The sequence below is a fragment of the Pan troglodytes genome, chromosome 22 (assembly GCF_028858775.2).
Source record: "Pan troglodytes isolate AG18354 chromosome 22, NHGRI_mPanTro3-v2.0_pri, whole genome shotgun sequence".
NCBI lineage: Eukaryota > Metazoa > Chordata > Mammalia > Primates > Hominidae > Pan > Pan troglodytes.
Window position 1 is genome coordinate 38,625,970 of NC_072420.2, and position 20,933 is coordinate 38,646,902.

The window sequence follows — 20,933 nt, forward strand, 5'->3', positions numbered from 1 at the left end:
CAGTTTAACTGTCATCTAAACTTCTTCTAGGAACACTTGGCTGGTAAGGGAAGAACGCCTCAAGTGAGCATGCATACAACTCCAGTAAACACTGCACATGTGGCCCCTCTCAAGTGCTGGCAGACCATGGCACATGCAAACAGCCCACCCCAAGAGAAGAATCAGGGTAGAAGGCACACAACACCCGGGAAGTATGCCAACGCATAAAACCCCAAGTCAAAGGTCAAACAGTGCACTTGATCTCGCAAGTCGCCCACTTGGCCCTCTTCCAAGTGTACTTTACTTCCTTTTGTTCCTGCTCTAAAACTTTTTAATACACTTTCACTCCTGCTCTAAAACTTGCCTCGGTTTCTCACTCTGCCTTATGCCCCTCAGTCGAATTCTTTCTTCTGAGAAGGCAAGAATTGAGGATCCTGCAGACCACACAGACTTGCCGATACTAACACTTTAAAATGATGTTCACCATTTCTACTAATCTTAAGTCATAAATACTTATGAATGTCCTGAAATCATATATTTTTAGTTTAATTTCATGGCTTGATAAATAAGTGCAGTCAGAAGACTATTTGATAGATTCTTTCTTATATGATGTTTTATTAGTTCATTGTTTAGCAGGTATATCCTTTTTAATCATAGTCTTCTCCCCAAAAATGTATTAAAATGCAATTTAGAAAATTATAAGAGCTTTGAATATAATATTTCAAAAGACCAGGGGAGGTGACAATTACAAAAATTACATAAATGAAACCTAGTTAATCTTCCTTTACCTCTTACTGGAATTAATTCTAATTAGCATGACATCTGCACAACAAAAACATTCAAGGCCAAAATAAGTGAATTAAATTGGTACGTTGCTCTTTCTCATTCATTTGCTAAAATGCCTAGATTCTTTATTTTCTACTGAAATTCTTAAGGAATGAGGATATGAGGTGGAGAGAATGAGATAAAGTTCCTTTTTTTGTGTGCTATTGCAACTCTCTGTGAGTCACCTCCTATAGCCACCCTGGACAACAAGCAATTATTAACCTACTGGATCTTGTCTGCTTTCAGCAGAAGTGAAGCTCCTGCCCCGCATTGCCAAGCTTACATATTTCTCCTGCTAGGACGTTACCTACCTTCCCTCTTAGAAATACAGTTCAGAATCCGGTTCCAAATTCCAGGTCATCCTTGGTGATCTTAAGCCAGATGCAAATACTTAGGCAGTCTCAGCCCCCAGCACCTATGCCAAGTGATGGGTTAAGGCAAGAATTTTCTGCTTTATCATTTTATCTGAAAAATGGTGTTGTAGATAGTGTTCTTTGGGAAGCAGACTCTGAGATGAAGTTTTGTGTGCTTAATGTTTATTAGGGACGTTTCTAAAGGATGTAATGTTTGTGTGATCAACACCTATGGAAGGGATAGAAATGAAGTAGGACTGGGCACAGGACCCTTGCCTTGGCTGACCTCACTGGGAGCTCTGAGCTAAAATGGCCCATTGGAGTTGTCCTGATTTGGTTCCAAATGGCCTCCACCAGCTCAGTCACTGGATGTCCATCAGTTGGGCAAGGGCATGACTTTGGGCCAGGCAGCTCTTTGCACCTGACAGCAAAATGCAGTCTACAACAGCCTTCTAGCAGCTAGGTCAACAAGCCCTTACTGGAAGGGGGATCCGGAGGGCATATCTCATTGCCCGCCACAAGTGGGGATAATAACATTACCTACTGCATAGGATTATTATGACTGCTACATACCGTAACTGTGAAGCAGCTTCATTGTGCATTGGTTACCACTTCAGCCCATCTTGGGTGGCAATTTTACTACTTGTCTGAGTCTGGCGAGATAGAATACTCATACACACAACAAGTTACATGAAGTAGGTTTATTACCTGCAGACAGGCAGCAAGGGACAAGAGAAGCCTAGGACCAGGGTGAGCTGGCTTCCCAAGACTCAGGAAAGCTGCCCCGGGTGGGTGAAATCTCATCTGGATGTGCTCCACTTCACGCTGCAGCTGAGGGCCCCCAGAAATCACCCTGCCCTGGGTTTTATACCTCAGAGCAAGATTTGCTGAGCTAAAGCATTGAAAGATATTCTATGTGCAGGGGGAGCAGGAGAGTACAGGCTATTCCAGACTACTTTTTTTTTTTTTTAATTTCAGGATGTTGCATTCCCAGCATATACTACAGTTATTCTTGAGAAACAAGTGTGTAAGGAGGAAGAACTGGTTCAAGGCCACCCAGAAAGCTGTTCTGCAATAACCCATAGAAACAGTGGAGCACAGGTTCTGGTATATAATAACACTTAATACATGTCAGATATTTATTAATTCATGATGCTAATCATCTGTAAGATTAAGAAAACTGAAGACTGTGTATTTTCAAGTGGTTCCAGATTTGTATCCACCCAGTTTCAAGTCCACTGGGACTTCAATCCAATTTCAAATCCCCCTCTTTTTTTAAACTTTTAGTGTAAGTTCTGGGATACATGTGCAGAATGTGCAGGTTTGTCACATAGGTATACATGTGCCATCGTGGTTTGCTGCACCTATCAACCCATCATCTGGGTCTTAAGCCCTGCATACATTAGATATGTGTCCTAATGCTCTCTCTCCCCTTGCTCCCCACCCCCTGACAGGGCCCAGTGTGTGATGTTCCCCTCCCTGTGTCCATGTGTTCTCATTGTTCAACTCCCACTTTTGAGTGAGAATCTGCAGTGTTTGGTTTTCTGTTCCTGTGTTAGTTTGCTGAGAATGACGGCTTCCAGCTTCATCCACGTCCCTGCAAAGGACATGAACTCATTCTTTTTTATTGCTGCATAGTATTCCATGGTGTGTATGTGCCACATTTTCTTTACCCAGTCTATCATTGATGGACATTTGCAAATCCCCCTCTTCTAGTAACAGTAAAATACCAAAAATGGTTCTTATTGTCTCTGATTAGTTAATAAACCCCATCTCTGAATCAATTACTGTGGCCAGAAGGATGGAATGCTAGATATGGTCTGTTGGACCCTGACATATATTTCCACTTACCTCTGGTGCCCTGACTCAGGAATACACCATTCTTCAGAATAAAAAGAACCCAAGACTTTGGCATTAATTGCTTCTCCTTCAGTCTGAAGGGGAAGGGGCCTAGTGGATAGTAAATGTTCAAGAAATACTATATAATCCTCTAATTACAACACAGAAAAGTTTGGTTTTCTTTCTTTTTGTTGAAAACAGATAGTAGCAAATTATCTTTTTTAGGCTTATAAGAAACTTTGGTAACCATATAAACGGATTCACTTTCTCTTCTTACAGTATTTCTCAACACTCAGTGATTTGTTTAGGTAGGTATTTCCGCCTATTTTCTCTTTATTTAGAACTAAAGTGGAAGAAATAAAATGTAGAATCAATAAAAATTCCAAAGAGTCCACAAGGGAAACAAGCATCCCAGCCAGGATGGAGTGATGCTACAATTTAACACTGAGATCCATGAAATTGATTGCTGTGGCAAATAAAGAAGAACAGATCTTATTTGTGGCCTCAATTCTCTGAGTTGTTGTGCCTACTTGAATTTATCTGCTGGCTCAAGACCCATTTAGTAGTGGGAAAGAGAACACTGGCAAAAAAAAAAAAAAAAAAAAAAGACAATATAAAGATCATAGAACCAAAAACCGTAGGAGCTGGAAGTCCCCTTAGAGATTATCTGGTTCCTTTTCAACTTCTATCAGCCATTCTCTGACCCACAACTAAGACCCCAAGGCATCCTTTACCTCCTAAACATGTTGATTTGTTTCCGTCTCCCTTACTTTTAAACTCTTGGATAGCCTTTCTATTATTCACCATGTGAAAGCCTTTTACATCATCTCTCAAATCTCTAGCTTCTTCCTTATCTTTGAGCCTACTGGAATACAATTGTCTTATGCATTAAACATGGTAGTATGTTTTGTGTTACTATTTATAGTAACATAAAAATGAAAATCACACACTTATTTTCCATGAAGTTATGTGGTCCTTTTCAAACAAATATAATTCAGGAGAAAACAAGGATATAAGATAATACAATAATGCCAGGATAAATTTTTGCCAAGATATTTCATGAAGTAACAAAATAATAGCAGAACCTTCAGAATTTAAGTTATCTTGGACAAATTACTTAACTTTTTAGGCCCTCTAAAGTAGTAATAACAATAATATCTAGTATTAGTGTTCTGTTGCTAAACAATTACTGCAAACATAACAGCTTTAAAAGTAGCCATTTATTAGCTCATAGTTCTGTAGGTCAGAAGTCCCAGCAGGATGTGGGTGGGTTTTCAGCTTAGGATATCACAATACTGACATCAAGGTGTCAACCAGGCTGGGTTCTTGTCTGGAGGTTCTGGGAAAGAATACACTTCCAAGCTTATTCTTGTTATTGACAGAATTTAGTTTCTTGTAGTTGTAGGACTGGTGTCTCCATTTTTTTACTGGCTGTCAGTGAGAGGGCTGTCCTTTGCTCTGAGAGTCTATCTGAATTTCTTGCCATGTGGCCCCTCCATATTTAAGCCAGCAATGTCGCATCAAATCCTTCCCATGTTTTAATTCCCTGACATCTTCTGCTACCAGCTACATAAAACTCTCTTTCTCTTTTTTAAACAGGTTCATGTGGTTAGGTAAGGCGCACCTAGATCATCTCTCTATCTTAAGGTCAACTGATTTGGGACATTAATTATGTCTGAAAAATTTCTTCACAGCACTATTTAGGTTAATGTTTGATTGACTATCTTGTGTGTACACAAGGGATAGGAATATTGGGGGCATCTTGGAATTCTGCTACCACATACCTACTTCATAGATCTTTTACTAAATGAGATAATACATGGGTAAACAGTGTATTAAAAGTTAAGTTTTGTTGGAAACACTAAGGAACATGTATTTTTGCTGATCTGCTGGATCACTTCATTGGTGTGAAGCAGCAGCTGGGCCTGCAACTGCTCCACCTTCCTCTGGATCTTCCTCCAGCTTCTCCAACTGCCCAGCCAGATGTGTGTGATTTTAGCTCTGTGATGAAGGGCTCTCACCAAGGCCAGAGACAATAAAAATTGACACAAGGTTCAGTTCATCCTTGTGGTGTTTCAGCACATGCTTATGGGTTCCAGCCTGTTTGTACCGTATTACATCACTGCTATCGTACCTACACTTCTAGCTGGTCTCCTAAGGGCTAAGATCATAGTAGTAGATGTCATTTTCTATTATCGTCTTGTGTTCTCTCTACCCTCTGTCAGCACATCAGCAGGATGAACTTCTTTACCTGAATAGGTGACTCCAACTTTCATTGTTTAGCACGAGGGACCCTGGTGGTATGATTATTACGTTGCCAGTTTTCCAGGATTATTGAACAACTAATAAGAAATGCTTTAGAGAATTTCCTGGATTCAAAAATGTGTCTTCTTGCTCATGCTAAAGAGCACCACCTCAATTTCTCTCTGGTAATCATCACAACAGTTAGGGACTCCTTTTCTGCCTATTGGTTTTGTAGCATAAGGAGTCCCAAAAGGGTAGGGTGCAATCTCAGCTTCCAATGCATCAGGACTACTGTATGTTCCTTGGTAGACGCTTTCCTCCCTGAAACACTAGGACCTCTAAACCCATCAGGCCAAGGTAGTAGGAAGGAGAAGCAAACATTATTTGGTAAAATAGTGATGGGGCCAAACCCCCTTTGCCCTATTGGTTATTGGCTATACATTATATGCATTCTGGATAAGTGACATCACATGCATTGGTTGCCAGTTTATGGCATTTACCACACCTTGTAAGGCAGGATCCAAACCTGTCTCCCAGCTGGTGTCATAAAAGAGTTTTCAGAAGACCATTCCACCATTCCACCAAGCAGCTGTTGCTCAACAGGAGAAACTTCCAGCCAATCAACACAATCATAAGAAATAGTAAATCCTTTTTTTTTTTTTTTGCTTTTCTTATAAGTCTCTATGTTCTGGGGTGGTTTGTTATTCAGAAATAGGTAATCAAAACAAAAATCAGTATCTAGAATTGAGGTGCTGCTGTAATAAAAGTAAAACACGAGGCCTTGACTTTGGGACCAGGTAGTGAGCAGGTGCTGGAAGAGAAGCAAGGAAACTGCTATTGGAAGCTGGAAAGATGGCACTTTGAGTTTTGTAGCAGCTAATCAATTTGCAGAATTGTCACCTGCAGTAACTTGGAAGTTAGAAAATGTACCCGAACGTATGGATCTGGCTAAGGAGATTTCCAGGTAGAATGTTGAAAGTGCCAAATGGCTTTCTTAGCTGCGTATAATAACCATTGGAAAAGAGAGAACTGTTCTGTTTGTAAGCAGAATTTAGGGGAAATATAACAGAGATACAACTTGCTGTTTGGAAAATAATACAGTTTATTATCCCTAGTCTTTCCTAGAGTGAGAAAGTCTCAAACTAAAAAATAGTCACAGGATAAGGATCAGATGAAGGATATGGCTTCATCTATATGGCTTCAGAGATATGCAAGATCTCTGAAGATTTAAGATGGTGCCTGGTTACTTCCTCAGCTAGAAAAAAAAGCACTTTAAAGAATCTTCAGGGAATTGTCCTCTAGAAGTTCTAGGTGAGGCCCAAAGTAGAGTGATCTGTCTTGAAAGAAATGATGGTTTTAGATTGGGACACAGGGTAAACTGCAAACATTCTATAAAAAGCTCACAATGTCTTTAAAGGGATTTACCAACTTGAACTGAAAGAGACAGGATCAAATCAAAAGGCAACGAGGCTTTGGTTCCCTGATTTTCTATGGGCAGGAAACAGGAAGAGAAAACTGCTCGCATGCAAGTGCAAGACACTGCTTATGGGAAGGAAAAAGCTCTCACAGATCAAAGCTGAGAACTTCTAGAGGAAGGAACCAAGAACTGCAAACAATTATTAGAGAGCAGAATTAAGCCTTAATCGTGGAACACTTCAGGATCCTTGGAGGTGCATAACTGGGTGTATTTCAGAATTGCTATGGGCCAATGACTACTGTATGCCTCTCATTGCTTTCTATTTTAAGTGGGAACATTGACTGCAATTACCCTGTTCTTGTCTCAACATTGTGTGTTGGATACGTGGGAACAGATAATTTGACTTTTTGTTCACATATCTCTAGATTAAGAGTTATTGATACACACCAACAATTCCAGCAATTTAGGAGGCTGAGGCAGGAGGATTACTTGAAGCTAGGAGTTTGAGACCAGACTGGACAACGTAGCAAAACCTTGCCTCTACAAAAATTTAAAAAAAAATTAGCCAGGCGTGGTGGTGCATGCCTGTGGTCCCAGCTACTCAAGAGGATGAAGCAGGAGTATTGCCTGAGCCCAGAAGTTTGAGGTTGAGGTTGCAGTGAGCCATTATGGCATCACTGCACTCCAGCCTGGGTGACAGCGAGACCCTGTCTCAAGAAAAAAAAAAAAAAGAAAGAAAAAGGAAGGAAGGAAGGAAGGATGGACGGATGGAGGGAGGGAGGGAAGGAAGGAAGAGAAAGAAAGAAAGAAAGAGTTACTGATATCAAAAAGTCTTGTCTAAACCTGAATAAAGATAAAGAGATTATAAGTCTGTAGCCTGGTGACATGATTGGGTGAAACTCTAGAGGCCTTTGGAGGGGGTGAGTGTATTTTGTATGTGAGAAGCATATGAATCATTGGATTAGGGGAGGACTGAAAGATTGGTGAGGTCATAGATGTGGTTGATGGAAAAGAGATGAAGAGAAGTATCAACTATTATAGTAGTTTTGGCCACTTGCTTAAGCAGATTTCTCATACTTTCCAGGCCTGATCGGACCCATCTTATATGGACACATGGTACATTGTTACACCAATGGCTCCCAGTGAATCCCACTGTACCCTTGTGAGCCCAGGCAAAATCAGCGGAAGAGTGTAGCAATGGACAGTTGATAGAGTGTAGAATGCCATTTCCATTTTATAATGGAACGCTGCTATGAACATCCCATTTTTAATGGTTTTGTGGGTCAGATAACATCCAATTAATGAAGAACAGTTTAGTTACATGGTCACTCAGGGATCCACGGTGAACATTCTATCTTGACCAGATCCTGAAATCAAGCAAGAAGTTGCTTTTCAAATGGAAAATTACTGTTAGCGTGAGAGAACATGGCTTTACTCCCAAAGCCTAAGAGTCTGTTCTGTGATTCTCCTATGGGGACTTGCCAGAGTCTCCATACACTTACTTCCCTGCTTGGCATAAACAGCCACATTACAGGGCTCTTCCTCAAGGAAACTGACCTCCTCCTCCATAAGGACTCCGTGTCTAAAACGGACTTAGGTCCGGGAACTGGACCGAGACTGTGAATCCCAGGAAGGCAACTTGAGTTAGGACTAGACCCACTTGCCAGATTCGTTTTTCTGATTTTGCAGGCAGAGCAATAACCTCAGGAGGAAGCATTTATTTCATTTTTGGAGGTCCCATAACCAGTCAGATCCCTGCAGATCAAAACATTGATCACGACTCCATTCTTGAGGCATACTATGGAATGGAAGTTCAGCTATGGCTTCCAAAGCATTTGCCATTTCAATGTAGATTTTTAATTCATTTGTTTTATTTTGGATGTTTTATTATTGGTGGATTCTGGGAACCCTAGGTAGCCTGATTATTGCAGTAGAAGCAGGAGGAATCCTGGAAGAATTGATGCTTAATTATAAGATGACAAACTCAGTAGACAGGGAGTTACCAATACCAAGAGACACTAGGTAAGGAATTTTATTATAGTAATGTTGAAAATGCTGAAGGGTTTGGGGGATGCCAGATTCATGCAGCTACAAAAGCAGCTAGATCTTTGCTCTAATAGGACAGTCTTCAAAAGTGTGCATTATAATTTATTTATTTATGTTGGCTTTGTTAGCCTTTATGCCTGAGAATGGAGAGAAATAGGATGCACCCCCTGCTTCTTTATTTGACTACAGCTTTGAACTCAGAGTGAGACGTCAAAAGACATTTAAACCGTAATCATTAACTAATAAATTCAGATAAATAAATTTAATATAATTATAGAAGTAATTTTGAAGCACCCATATTTGAAGAAAAATGAGAAAGATAAGCAGTCCCACTGTTTTAGGTAACTATTTCTAAGCCAAATAAAATGTGATATAAATTGCTAGGGGGTGAAGTGCAAGCAGACTCAGGTTCACATCATTAGATGACTTTTGCTCATCACTCGCTTGCAAAGCGACCCTTACCTTCTCCCGTATACAGAAATTAACTCAAAATAGATTACACACTTAAATGTAAAATCTAAAAATATAAAACTTGTAGAAGAATACATAAAAGACAATCATGACTTTGGCATAGGTCAAAATTTTTAAAATATGATTCTAAAAGGCATGTTTCATAAAAGAAAATACAGATAAATTTGAATTAATTGAAAATTTTTGTTCTTTGAAAGACTGTTAAGATGAAAAGACAAGCCATAGAAAGGGAAAAGTTCTTGCAAAAAATATGTATGATAAAAACCTGCATTCAGAATATATAAGATTATTTTCTTATTATTACATTTTGAGAGTTTCTTACATATTGGATATGTTAACTAGTTTGATGTTAACCTTGTGTTAATGATATGATATAATCATTCCACAATGTATATATATTTCAAAACATTACATTGTACAACATAAATATATATAATTATTATTTCTGAATTAAAAATGAACATTTTAAATGTGCAAAAGTTCAAGTAGACACTACATAGAAGAAGATACATGGATGATAAACTCACACGAAAATGTGCTCACATCACTAGAAATTAGATAAAATCCAATTCGAAGTACAATGAGGTAGACCTACATACCTATGCAAATGGAAACAAAAACAAAAACAAAAAAACACCTGACAAAACCAAGTGCTAGTAAGGAAACAGGGAAATTGGAATGATCACATATTTCTGTAGGAATGCAAAAGATGCAGCCATTTTGGAAACCAGGTTGGCCATTTTTTAGTTAAACACATGCTTGCAACAAGATCCAGTAATCCAACTACTATTGTTTACTCAAAGGAAATGAAAACTTATGTTCACACAAGAATTTGTATGTGGATTTTTAGAACAATTCTATTCATAAGAGCTGAAAATGGAAACCAATCCAAATGTCCATCAATAGGGGGAATGGGCAAACTGTTTTCATCTATACCATGTATCATAGTAATAAAATGAAACAACCTGTGATAATCCAACAACATGGAAGATTTTCAACTCCATTTTGCCAAGTGAAATAAGCAATACTCAAATGGCTACATAGTGGACAACTCCATTTATATGACATTCTAAGAAAGGTGAAACCATGGAAACAGGAAATAGATCAATGATTGCCAGGGCCTGGGAATGGGAAGAGAGATTTATTGCAAAGAGGTATTAAATAATTTGAGAATTCTTTAATTTTATATATTGATTTTGGAAATGGTTACAGGACTATTTCTGTCAATCAAAACTCAGAACTGCACAGCTAAAAAGGATAATATTGAATGTATATAAATTATATCTCAGAACATTTGACTTAAAATACATGAGAACAAAATGAAGACATCTACAGATAAAGAAAAAGCATTGAAATAAATTATTGGTAATACGCTTGTGCCACATTGCTACAAGAAGTCCTTTAGGCAGAAGGTAAATGACATCAGACAGTAAATCAGATCTATGAGAAGGAATCGATAGAACTGGAAATGGTAATAGAGTGTGTGTGTGTGTGCGTGCGTGTGTGTGTGTGTGTCTATGCATGTGTGTATTTATTTCGCTCTCTTAATTTATTTGTAAGACATATGACTGTATTTTGGGGTTCATATTGTATATGTGTGCAATGCATGTGACCATATAATGTGGGGAGAATGACTGAACTTGTCACAAAATTTCTATATTTTACTTGGAGTAAGTAAATATTAACTTGAATACTATTGTAATATGTTAAAGATATATATTTTCATCAGGAATCAACAACCAAAAAGATAAAGAAGGCAAATAAATATAACTAATAGTTGGAAAAGTTAAAATTGTATAGTAAGAAATATTTAACACAATTAAAGTAGGAAAAGAAGAATAGGACAAAAAAAGGAAGAGAAAAAACAAATGGCAAGTTGGCAGGCCTAAGTTAAATCATGTCAATAATCATATTAAATATGAATGTGCCAAACATTCTAATCAAAAGGCAGACATTGTCAGACTGAATGAAAAATCAAGGTCTAATTATGTGCTGCTTATAAAAGATGGACTTTAATTTCAAAGGCACAAATTGGTTGAAAGTAAAAGGATAGAAAAATGTATCCTGTACAAATATAAACATACAAGGGTTGAGTGGTTTTATTAAAATCAGATGAAGTAGACTTTAATATAAAGAACATTACTAAAGACAAAGAAAGGTATTTTATTATGACGAAAGGCTGAATACAGTAGGGAGAGAAAACAAGCATAAATGCATCTGACAATGAGCTACAAGATATATGAAGCAAATATTGAAACATAATTGAAAAGAGAAATAGAGAAGTCAACAATTACAGTTGGAGATTTCAACATTCTTCTCTCAGTAATTGATAGAACATGTAAATAAACAACCAGTAGGATACTGGCCTCTTGAGCAACATTATCAACCAACTGGATCAAATATAGTGATAACTATGGAACACTTCACCAAACAACAGCAGAACACATTCTTTTCATGCACTTGGAACATTCTTTAACGTAGACCATGTACTAAACCATAATATATGTCTTAAAAACTTAAAGATACTGAAATAACACAGCATGTATTCTCTGATTTCAATGTCAGTTAGGAATCAAGAAGAGAAAGAGAGAGATGTGGGAAACCCCAAGTATGTGGAAATGATAAAATGAATGAACATGTAAGTATAACAAAATTTCTTTTCTTTTCCTTTTTGTTTTAGAGACTAGGTCTCACTCTGTTCCCCAGACTGAAGTGCAGTGGTGCAATCATAGCTCACTGCAGCCTTGAACTCCTGGCCTTGAGTGATCCCCCACCTCAGCTTTCCCTCCCAAGTAACTGAGACTACAGCTGTGCACCACTGTACCTGGCTAAAAAATGCAGTTAAGTAAACTTGAAATGCAGCTAAGTAAACCTTTGAGAAAGAAATGTAGCTTTAGAGAAGAAGAAAGATCCAAAACAAGTGATCTAAGCTTCCAAGAAGCTAGAAAGAAACAGAAATTAAATTCAAGTAGAAAAAAGAAAAAAGTAAAATCAGAATGGAAATCAGTGGAATGTGAAATGGATAAACAATAGAGGAAACCAAGAATGCCAAGGTTAGCTTTTAAAAAAGACTAATAAGGTAGAATAACCTTTAGCTCATTGATCAAGAAAAAAGAGAAATCATGATCAATATCTGGATGATTGAGATCACTATAGACCCTACAAACATTAAAAGAATGATAACAGAATGTTACAAACAACTTTATACCAAAAAATTTATGCATTTATGTGAAATAGATAAATTCCTTAGAAAGTAGAAACTATTGAAATTGACTCAAGGAAAAAAAAAACCGCAAAAAATCTGAATATCTCTTTACAAAGCAAGCTCATTTAAATAGTAATTTAAAATATCTTTGCAAAATATATTAAGGCGGATTTGATGGTGAGGTTTTACCAAGCATTAGGGAAAAAATAATACAAATTATCCTTTCAGAAAAGAGAGGGGGAAGGTATAATTTTCAATTCATTTTATGAGGACAGTATTACTTTGCTACAAAAGCCAGCCAAATATTTCGTAAGAAAACTAGAGATTAATATCCTTTATGAACACAGATGCAAAAGTTTTTTAAACAAAATTTTAGCCAATTGAATCCAGCAATATGTAAAAATGATAATACACCATGATCAACTGGGTTTTATCTCAGGAATGCAAGGTTGGTTTAACATCCAAATGTCATTAGTATAGTACACCATATGTGAAAGGCAGAATAATGGCCCTTCAGAGATGTCCATGTCCTAAATCCCCAGAACCTACAAACATATTACCATAAGTGGCAAAAGGAACTTTGCAAATGTGATTAGCGTCAATCACCTTGACATGAGGAGATTATCCTGGATTATCTGGATGGGCCCAGTGGAATCATAACGGTCTCCATAAGGGACACATGAAGGCAGAGGGAGATATAACTACAGAAGAGAAAGGAAGAATGATTCAATGTGAGAAGGACTTGGCACATAATATGGTTTGGCTCTGTGTTCCCACCCAAATCTCTTCATGAACTATAATCCCCACATGTCGATGGAGGGACTTGGTGGGAGGTGATTGGATCATGAGGGCAGTTTCCCCCATGCTGTTCTCATGATAGTGAGGGAGTTCTCACAGGATCTGATAGTTTAAAAGTGGCAGTTTCCCTTACTCTCTCTCTTTCTCCTGCCACCATGTAAGATGTGCCTTGCTTCGCCTTTGCCTTTTGCCATGATTGTAAGTTTCCTGAGGGCTCCCAGCCATGTGGAACTGTGAGTCAATTAAACCTCCTTTCTTTATAAATTACCCAGTATCAGCTATTTCTTTACAGCATTGTAAAAACTAGCTAGTACAGAAAATTGGTACTGAGAGTGAGGTACTATTACAAAGATAATTGAGAATGTGGAATCAACTTTGGAACTGGGTAACAGGCAGAAGTTGGAACAGTTTGGAAGGCTCAGAAGAAGACAGGAAGATGTGGGAAAATTTGGAACTTCCTAGAGACTTGTCTAACGGGTTTTTTTTTTCAACTTTTATTTTCAGGATGTGCAGGTTTGTCACATAGGTAACTGTGTGCCATGATGGTTTACAGCACAGATCATCCCATCACCCAGGTTATTGAGCTTAGCATCCATTAGCTATTTTTCCTAATGCTCTCCCTCCTCCCAGCCTCCCTCATAGGTGCCCAAATGCTGATAATGATATGAACAGTGAAGTCTAGGCTGAGGTGGTCTCAGATGGAGATGAAGAACTTATTAAGACTGGAGCAAAGGTCACTCTTGCTATGCTTTAGCAAAGAGACTGGTGGAATTTTTCCCTACCCTAGAGGTATGTGGAACTTTGAACTTCAGAGAGATGATTTAGGGTATCTGGCAGAAGAAATTTTTAAGCAGCAAAGTGTTCAAGAAATGACCTGGCCTTTTCTGAAAGCATATTCATAAGCATTCACAAAGAGATGATCTGAAATTTTACTCCTAGCTACTTTCCTAAAAGAAGTTAAAACATATGTCTACACAAAGACTTGTACATGAATGTTAATTGCATCATTATTCATAATACTCCCCAAATGGAACCAACCAACCTCAGTGTCCATCAACTGGTAAATAAATAAGTGGTATATCCACACAATGGGATGCTACATAGCACTAAGAAGGAATGACCAACGATACATACAACAACATGGAAGAATCTCAAGAACAGCATGCTAAATAAAAGAGCCAGATATAGAAGACTTGATACTGTATGATTCCACTCATGTGAAATTCCAGAAAAGCCAGGCTAAAATGTTAGAAGGCAGATCAATGTTTACCAGGGGCTGGAGATAAGAACAAAAATTGACTGTAAAAGGACACAGGGAACATTCTAGGGCAATGAAAATGCTTTAAACCTTAACTGTGATGCTATTTGCACACCTGTGTACATTTACCAAATATCCATCTGTACGTTTAAAATGGGTGAATTTTATTGTGTGTAAATTATAACTCGAGTTGTTAAAAATATAAACATCTCTAATAAAGTAAAATAAAATAAAGTAAATGAAAATAAAACAAAACAAAAAATAGTCCAGCACCATGATGATTTTTTCATGTGTCAATCTGGCTATGTTATAGTTTCTAGTTATTCAAACACCAATCCAGGAGTTACTGCGAAGGCATTTTATAGATGTGATTAAAACTCATAATCAGTTGACTTTAAGTAGGGAAGGATATCCTAGGTAACCTGGACTGACTCAAACAAAGGGTCTCAAAAGCCCAGTTGAGTCTCCCTTAGAGAAGGGAGGCTGATGGCAGCTTCAGCCGTGCAGAGTGTTCCAGCCTGCCCTCCCCAATGGTCTGTCTTATGAATTTCAGACTTGCCTTGTCAGCCCCACAATTAGATAAGCCAATTTCTTGCAAAATTTTCACATGTACTATTATTTTGTCCCATGAAACTGATCAGAGTTGTAATTTTGCTTTGATTTTTGATTATGTGTTTATCTTAATTGGCAAGGATATTGTCTTCTTCATTCATCACGTGCATTCATTCTTCATTCATTCATCAAGGATATTGTCTTTTTTATTCATAGCTACGTATATGCTGCCTGACCTATAGTATACACTCTGTAAATATTCGTTGAATGAATGAAGTATTATTTTATGAGTATGTTTATATTTGTCAGACCATCTCCAAAATGTTGGTTTGTGAAATGTCAACATTTATATCATAAAGCAGGAGCAGGGAAACTTTTTCTTAAAGGACCATATAGTAAATATATTCAGCTTTATTAGCCAACAGTTTACGTTATTGGCCCACAACAGTTGACTCAACTCTGTTAATATAGGGCAAAAATAAAGATAGTTAATATGTAAATCAATGAGTGTGTCTGTATTCTAACAAAACTTTATGAAAACAGGTGGGGCCAGCGCAATGGTTCACACTTATAATTCCAGCACTTTGGGAGGCCGAGGTGGGTAGATCGCTTGAGTCCAAAGTGTGAGACCAATTTGAGTTGAGTAACATGGAGAAACCCCATCTCTACAAAAATTACAAAAAAATAGTCCAGTGTGGTAGTTCATGCCTGTAGTCCCAGGTACTTGGGAGGCTGAGGTGGGAGGATGCTTGCGTCCAGGAGGTGGAGGCTACAGTGAGCTGAGATCGTGCCTCTGCACTCCAGCCTGGGTGACAGAGCAAGACCCTGACCCTGTCTTAAAAAAAAAAAAAAGAGGAAAAAAGAAAAGAAAAGAAAACAGGTGACTAGTCTATGAGTCATACTTTGCCCACCCTTGCATAAAGTCCTGCTCATCTACAGTAGTCATGGACTATTGTGTTTAAGAAGTATCTGGTTACTATGTAATTTATTAGGGCCAAGGTGTTAGAGTACAATAAGAGACCTTGTCCTCATAGTTGTAATGAATGTGATGAATATAATTTATCTGATGGTTCATAAGGTGCTCTAGCTTCACCTCGTCCCCATGTAAAAAAATCTCATTGCAAAATACAGCGAAGATGTATGGAGGCATTGACCTAAATCAGCACCAAATGCACGTAAGTCTCTGAAAACTTATTATATTTAATAAGTATCTAAAATGTTATTATTTGCAAGGTTTTGGGTTTCATCTCCTACATATATAGGCTTTGAGCCAGTGTTCTATCACTCAGCTGTGAGAGTATGACTTATTGGCCTCAGGACTCAGCTGTGAGGATTTAAGAGATGACTGAGTGAGCAGCACTTTTATTACAGAATTCCTGGAGATGACTGTTGTTATATTCCCTATATTCCCATTTATCTGGAGGTAATATTCTTTACATGCATACCAACTTTCTAGAACCTACCACTAAATGCAAAAATAAAAGGTCTTTAAATATGAGGAATAATTTTCCCAAGGTCTTTGGGGTTAAAGCCATGTACTTTATTGCTTATTTCTTACTGATTTTTTCTTTACATATAATCCTAACAAACTTAATTATTTACACTTCCAGCCATGGCAAGTGAGAATAAGCAAGGTCTTGGTGAAAATACCCACTAATAGCAGAAATACTGCTGATTAAAAAAAACAAAAAACACCAAAAAAAGCCCACTGTGTTTATTTCATGCACTGTATTAAATAACTATGATTCATCAAGAACATTTTAAATTATGTTCATTGTTCTCTTTTTAGAAAGACAGAAACTATGCTGTGCATTTTAGGATAATTTCCATTAAAATAGTTTATTTAAATTAATTTTCATGCTAGATAAGAAAGTTTGATTAGCTGGAGATAACTCATATGTAACAGCAGCTGATAATGCCTAATGGCCAAGGTATTAATCTGGGACATGTACCTCTTTCCTCTTCTTCTTTGTAAACATTTATTCATGCTGCTCAATTTCTTTGCATAATAGATATCTGCCTTTAGAGCCAAGTTTCTGGGAAGTATTTTTTACAGTAGCAGGTGTTTTTTAGGTCTTCTGCAGAAAACTCCCTCAGACAGTATGCGGATTTTGAAAAGAAAGGGTTGATGGAAAATGCTAGTCATTGTTCCTGCTTATAAAATTCCAACCAGAGTAGGGCTTTTGTTCAGGAAAACAGAAGGGGAATAATAAATGCCAAGTGGAATGATCAGATGCAATTAGAAACTTATCTGCCAAGGTAATGTGTGAGGGACGATTTGTCACTAGTCCCAAGTACTCTGTGTTATAAGCTGCAGGCTGAGTTGTCAGTTTGTTGAGAAAGGCAGCAAACCACTCCTGTCCTGCTGCAGAATCACAACTTCCAAGGGCGCCCCTGGGAGACTGAGAGCCTTGACCTTGGGCTGGATTCCCCTGTAGTTTATTGGGAGTGGACACTGAGCAGTGAAGGCAGGAAAGACGAATATGCTTTTGGATTAGGCTGGCTGCGTTTCCGCTGAGAACAAGAGCACACAAATGTCTAGAAGGGCAGCAGGATAAGTAAACATGCAGGCCTTGAAACCAGCCTGGTGGATTTTAGATTGAATTCCGCAACTAGGCTATGCGTGGGCGAAGTGGGAAGTGACTGTTCACCTGGCAGATCCCTCTCCAGTCTTGTACAAAATTCCCACGTCATGTTAGGAGTCGATGCCTGTTCTTCCCACTTTACTATCACTGCTGGGCACAGCAGCTAGTTCCAAGCATATCTTTACTTTTCCTAAAAATATATATATATATTTTTGAAAATAGGTAACACCTACCTGCACTTGTATAAATGATTATGATATCACAAAACTAAAGAGTAAGGCAGGCCAGGCATGGTGGGTCACGCCTGTAATCCCAGCACTTTGGGACACCGAAGGGGGCAGATCACAAGGTCAAGAGATTGAGATCATCCTGGCCAACTTGGTGAAACCCCGTCCCTACTAAAAATACAAAAATTAGCTGGGAGTGATGGCACCAGTAGTAGTACCAGCTACTCGGGAGGCTGAGGTACGAGAATCACTTGAATCTGGGAGGTGGAGGTTGCAGTGAGCTGAGATCACGCCACTGCACTCCAACCTGGAGACAGAGCGAGATTCTGTCTCAAAAAAAAAAAAAAAAAAAAAAAAAGAAGAGTAAGACAAGGACCTCAGCAAATCAGATATATGATATGCTATGGTTATTTAGCTGGTCATCAAATGTTGACCACTTCCATAAAGAAAATGTGGTAGATATATACTGTGGAATACTACTCAGCCATAAAAAGAAAACCAAAATAATGTCTTTTGCAGCAACTTAGATGGAGCTGGAGGCCATTATGCTAAGTGAAGTAACTCGGGAATGGAAAACCAAATATTGTATTTTTTCACTGATAAGTAGGCGCTAAGCTTTGAAGACACAAAGGGGTAAGAGTGATGTAATGAACTTTGGGAACTCAGGAAGGGGAAGGTTGGGAGGGGGTGAGGAATAAAAAACTACATATTGGGTGCAGTGTTCACTGCTTGGGTAGTAGGTGCATTAAAATCCTGAGATTTTAATACCCACCAAAGAACTTATCTATGTAACCAAAAAGCACCAGTACCCCAAAAACTATTGAAATTAAAAAAATATTGACCACTTCCTTACACAGGTGGCTATAAACATAGCTCTTACAATCAAATCCGGGCTATGCTACTATAGTTGGGTGAACTCTGGCAAATACATTCATATCTATGAATCCAACATACTCATTTATAAAATGTGGTTCATAATAGCACCTACTGCCTAGAGTTGCTATGTGAGATTAAATGAGAATTTTTTTAGCATGTTCAAGAATTTATCTCAATGTGTGTCACAGAATAAACACCCAATACCTGGTAGGCGCTACTTCTGTGACACTCTTCCTTCCCCATGCTTCATGGCACCGGCATCGTGGGGCTGTCTGCTGTCACCATGCCTGCTGCAACAGCCTCTCGATGGCCACCCTGGAACCAGCCTGTCCCCATTGATACCCTGCTTGCAAGTTGCTGCCAAGATATTTTTTCATAGCTATATTGAGGTATAATTGACCTACCACAGACGACTCATGTTTAAAGTGTACAATTTTATAAGTTTTGGCACAGGTACATACCTGTGAGCCAGCCCCACAATCCTGTAGTGAACCTACACAACACCCTTGGAAAGTTTCCACGTGCACCTTTGCAGCTGTTCTCTCTTGCCCTTCTCCCTACCCTCCCTTAACCAGGCAGCCACTGACTGTGGTATGCTGCTTTAGATTAGTTTGCATTTTCTAGAGTTTTATATAAATGAAACATTTAGTATAGACTTTTTTTTTGACTGACTTGTTTCACTCTGTGTAAACATTGTGAGATTTATTCATCCTGTTTTGTGTATAGTACATTCCTTTCTTCCTCCTATTATTCTATTGCATGGACATATCAAATTTGTTTATCCATTTCTCTATTGATAAACATTTCAGTTGTTTCTGGTTTTGGTTAATATAAATCAAGCTGCTATGAACAGTTGTGTACAAGTCTTTTTAGGGACATGTGCTAAATTTTTTCTTGGGTAGATACCTCGGAGTAAGTAGAATGTCTGGATCATATAGTAGGTATATGTTTAATTATTTAACAAACTGCCATACTTTTTTCCAAAATGTTTTTGTTTTGTTTTGTTTTTACCATTTTATTCCCACCAGCAGTGTAGAAGAGTTCTAATTGCTCCATATCTTTGCCAATACTTAGTATGGTCAGTCTTTTTAATTAATCAAATGGGTACGTATCACATTATGATTTTAATTTGCTTCCCTAATGACTAGTGATGTTGAGTATTTTTTTATGTGTTTATTTGCCATCTGCACATCTTTTTTATGAACTGTCCAAATATTTTACCCATTATTAAAAGTGTGTCTTCTATTTTTTAATTTTGAAAGTTAAATATATATATATATATATTCTGGATACAAGGGCTTTATCACATATATATGCTTTACAAGTATTTTCTCTGAATCTATGGTTTATTTTTTGTTGTTAACTGTAGACTACTTTTTAGAGAAGCTTTAGGTTTATGCAAAAATTGAATAGAAAGCACTGAGTTCTCATATACTCTCCCTTTTTTCATTTCCCCTGTTACTAACATACTGTATTAGTGCGGCTCATTTGTTATAATTGATGAACCAATAGTGATACATTATTTTTAACTAAAGTCCGTAGTTTACATTTGTAACTCTTGGTGTTGTACATTCTATCTGTTTGGATAAATGTGTAATGACATGGGTCCACCATTATAATATCATACAGAGTCGTTTCACTGCTCTAAAAATCTGTGGTCTACTTCTTCATCCCTCCCTCCCCCAACCCCCTGGTAACCAGTATCTATTGTCTGCCTTTATTGTCTACTGTCCGCTTTTTCCAGAATGTTGTATAGCTGCAATCATACAGTATGTAGCCTTTTCAAATTGGCTTCTTTCACTTAGCAATATGCAATTTAGTTTCCTGTGTTTCCTTTTATTAATGAACAGTATTTCCTTGTATAAATGTACCACAGTCAGTTTAGCTGTTTACCTATTAAAAGACATCTGGGTTGCTTCCAAGTTTTGGCAACTATGAATGAAGTTGCTATAAATACTCATGTGCAGGGTTTTGTGTAGATGTAAGTTTTCAACTTGTTTGGATAAATACCAAGGAGTAAGCTTGCTGGATTGTATGGTAAGACTATGTTTAGCTTTCTAAGAAGCCATCAAATAAAAAAGGGGCCATACTATTTTGATTCTCATGTGGTTTGTCTTTTCATTCTCTGAAGTCTCTTGAAGAGCAGAAATTGTTGATTTGATGAAGCCCAATTTAACAACTTGTTGTTTTGTTTGTGCTTTTTTTGTCTTATCTAAAAATTCTTTTGTTTATTCAAAGTCCAAAGATTTATCCTCATG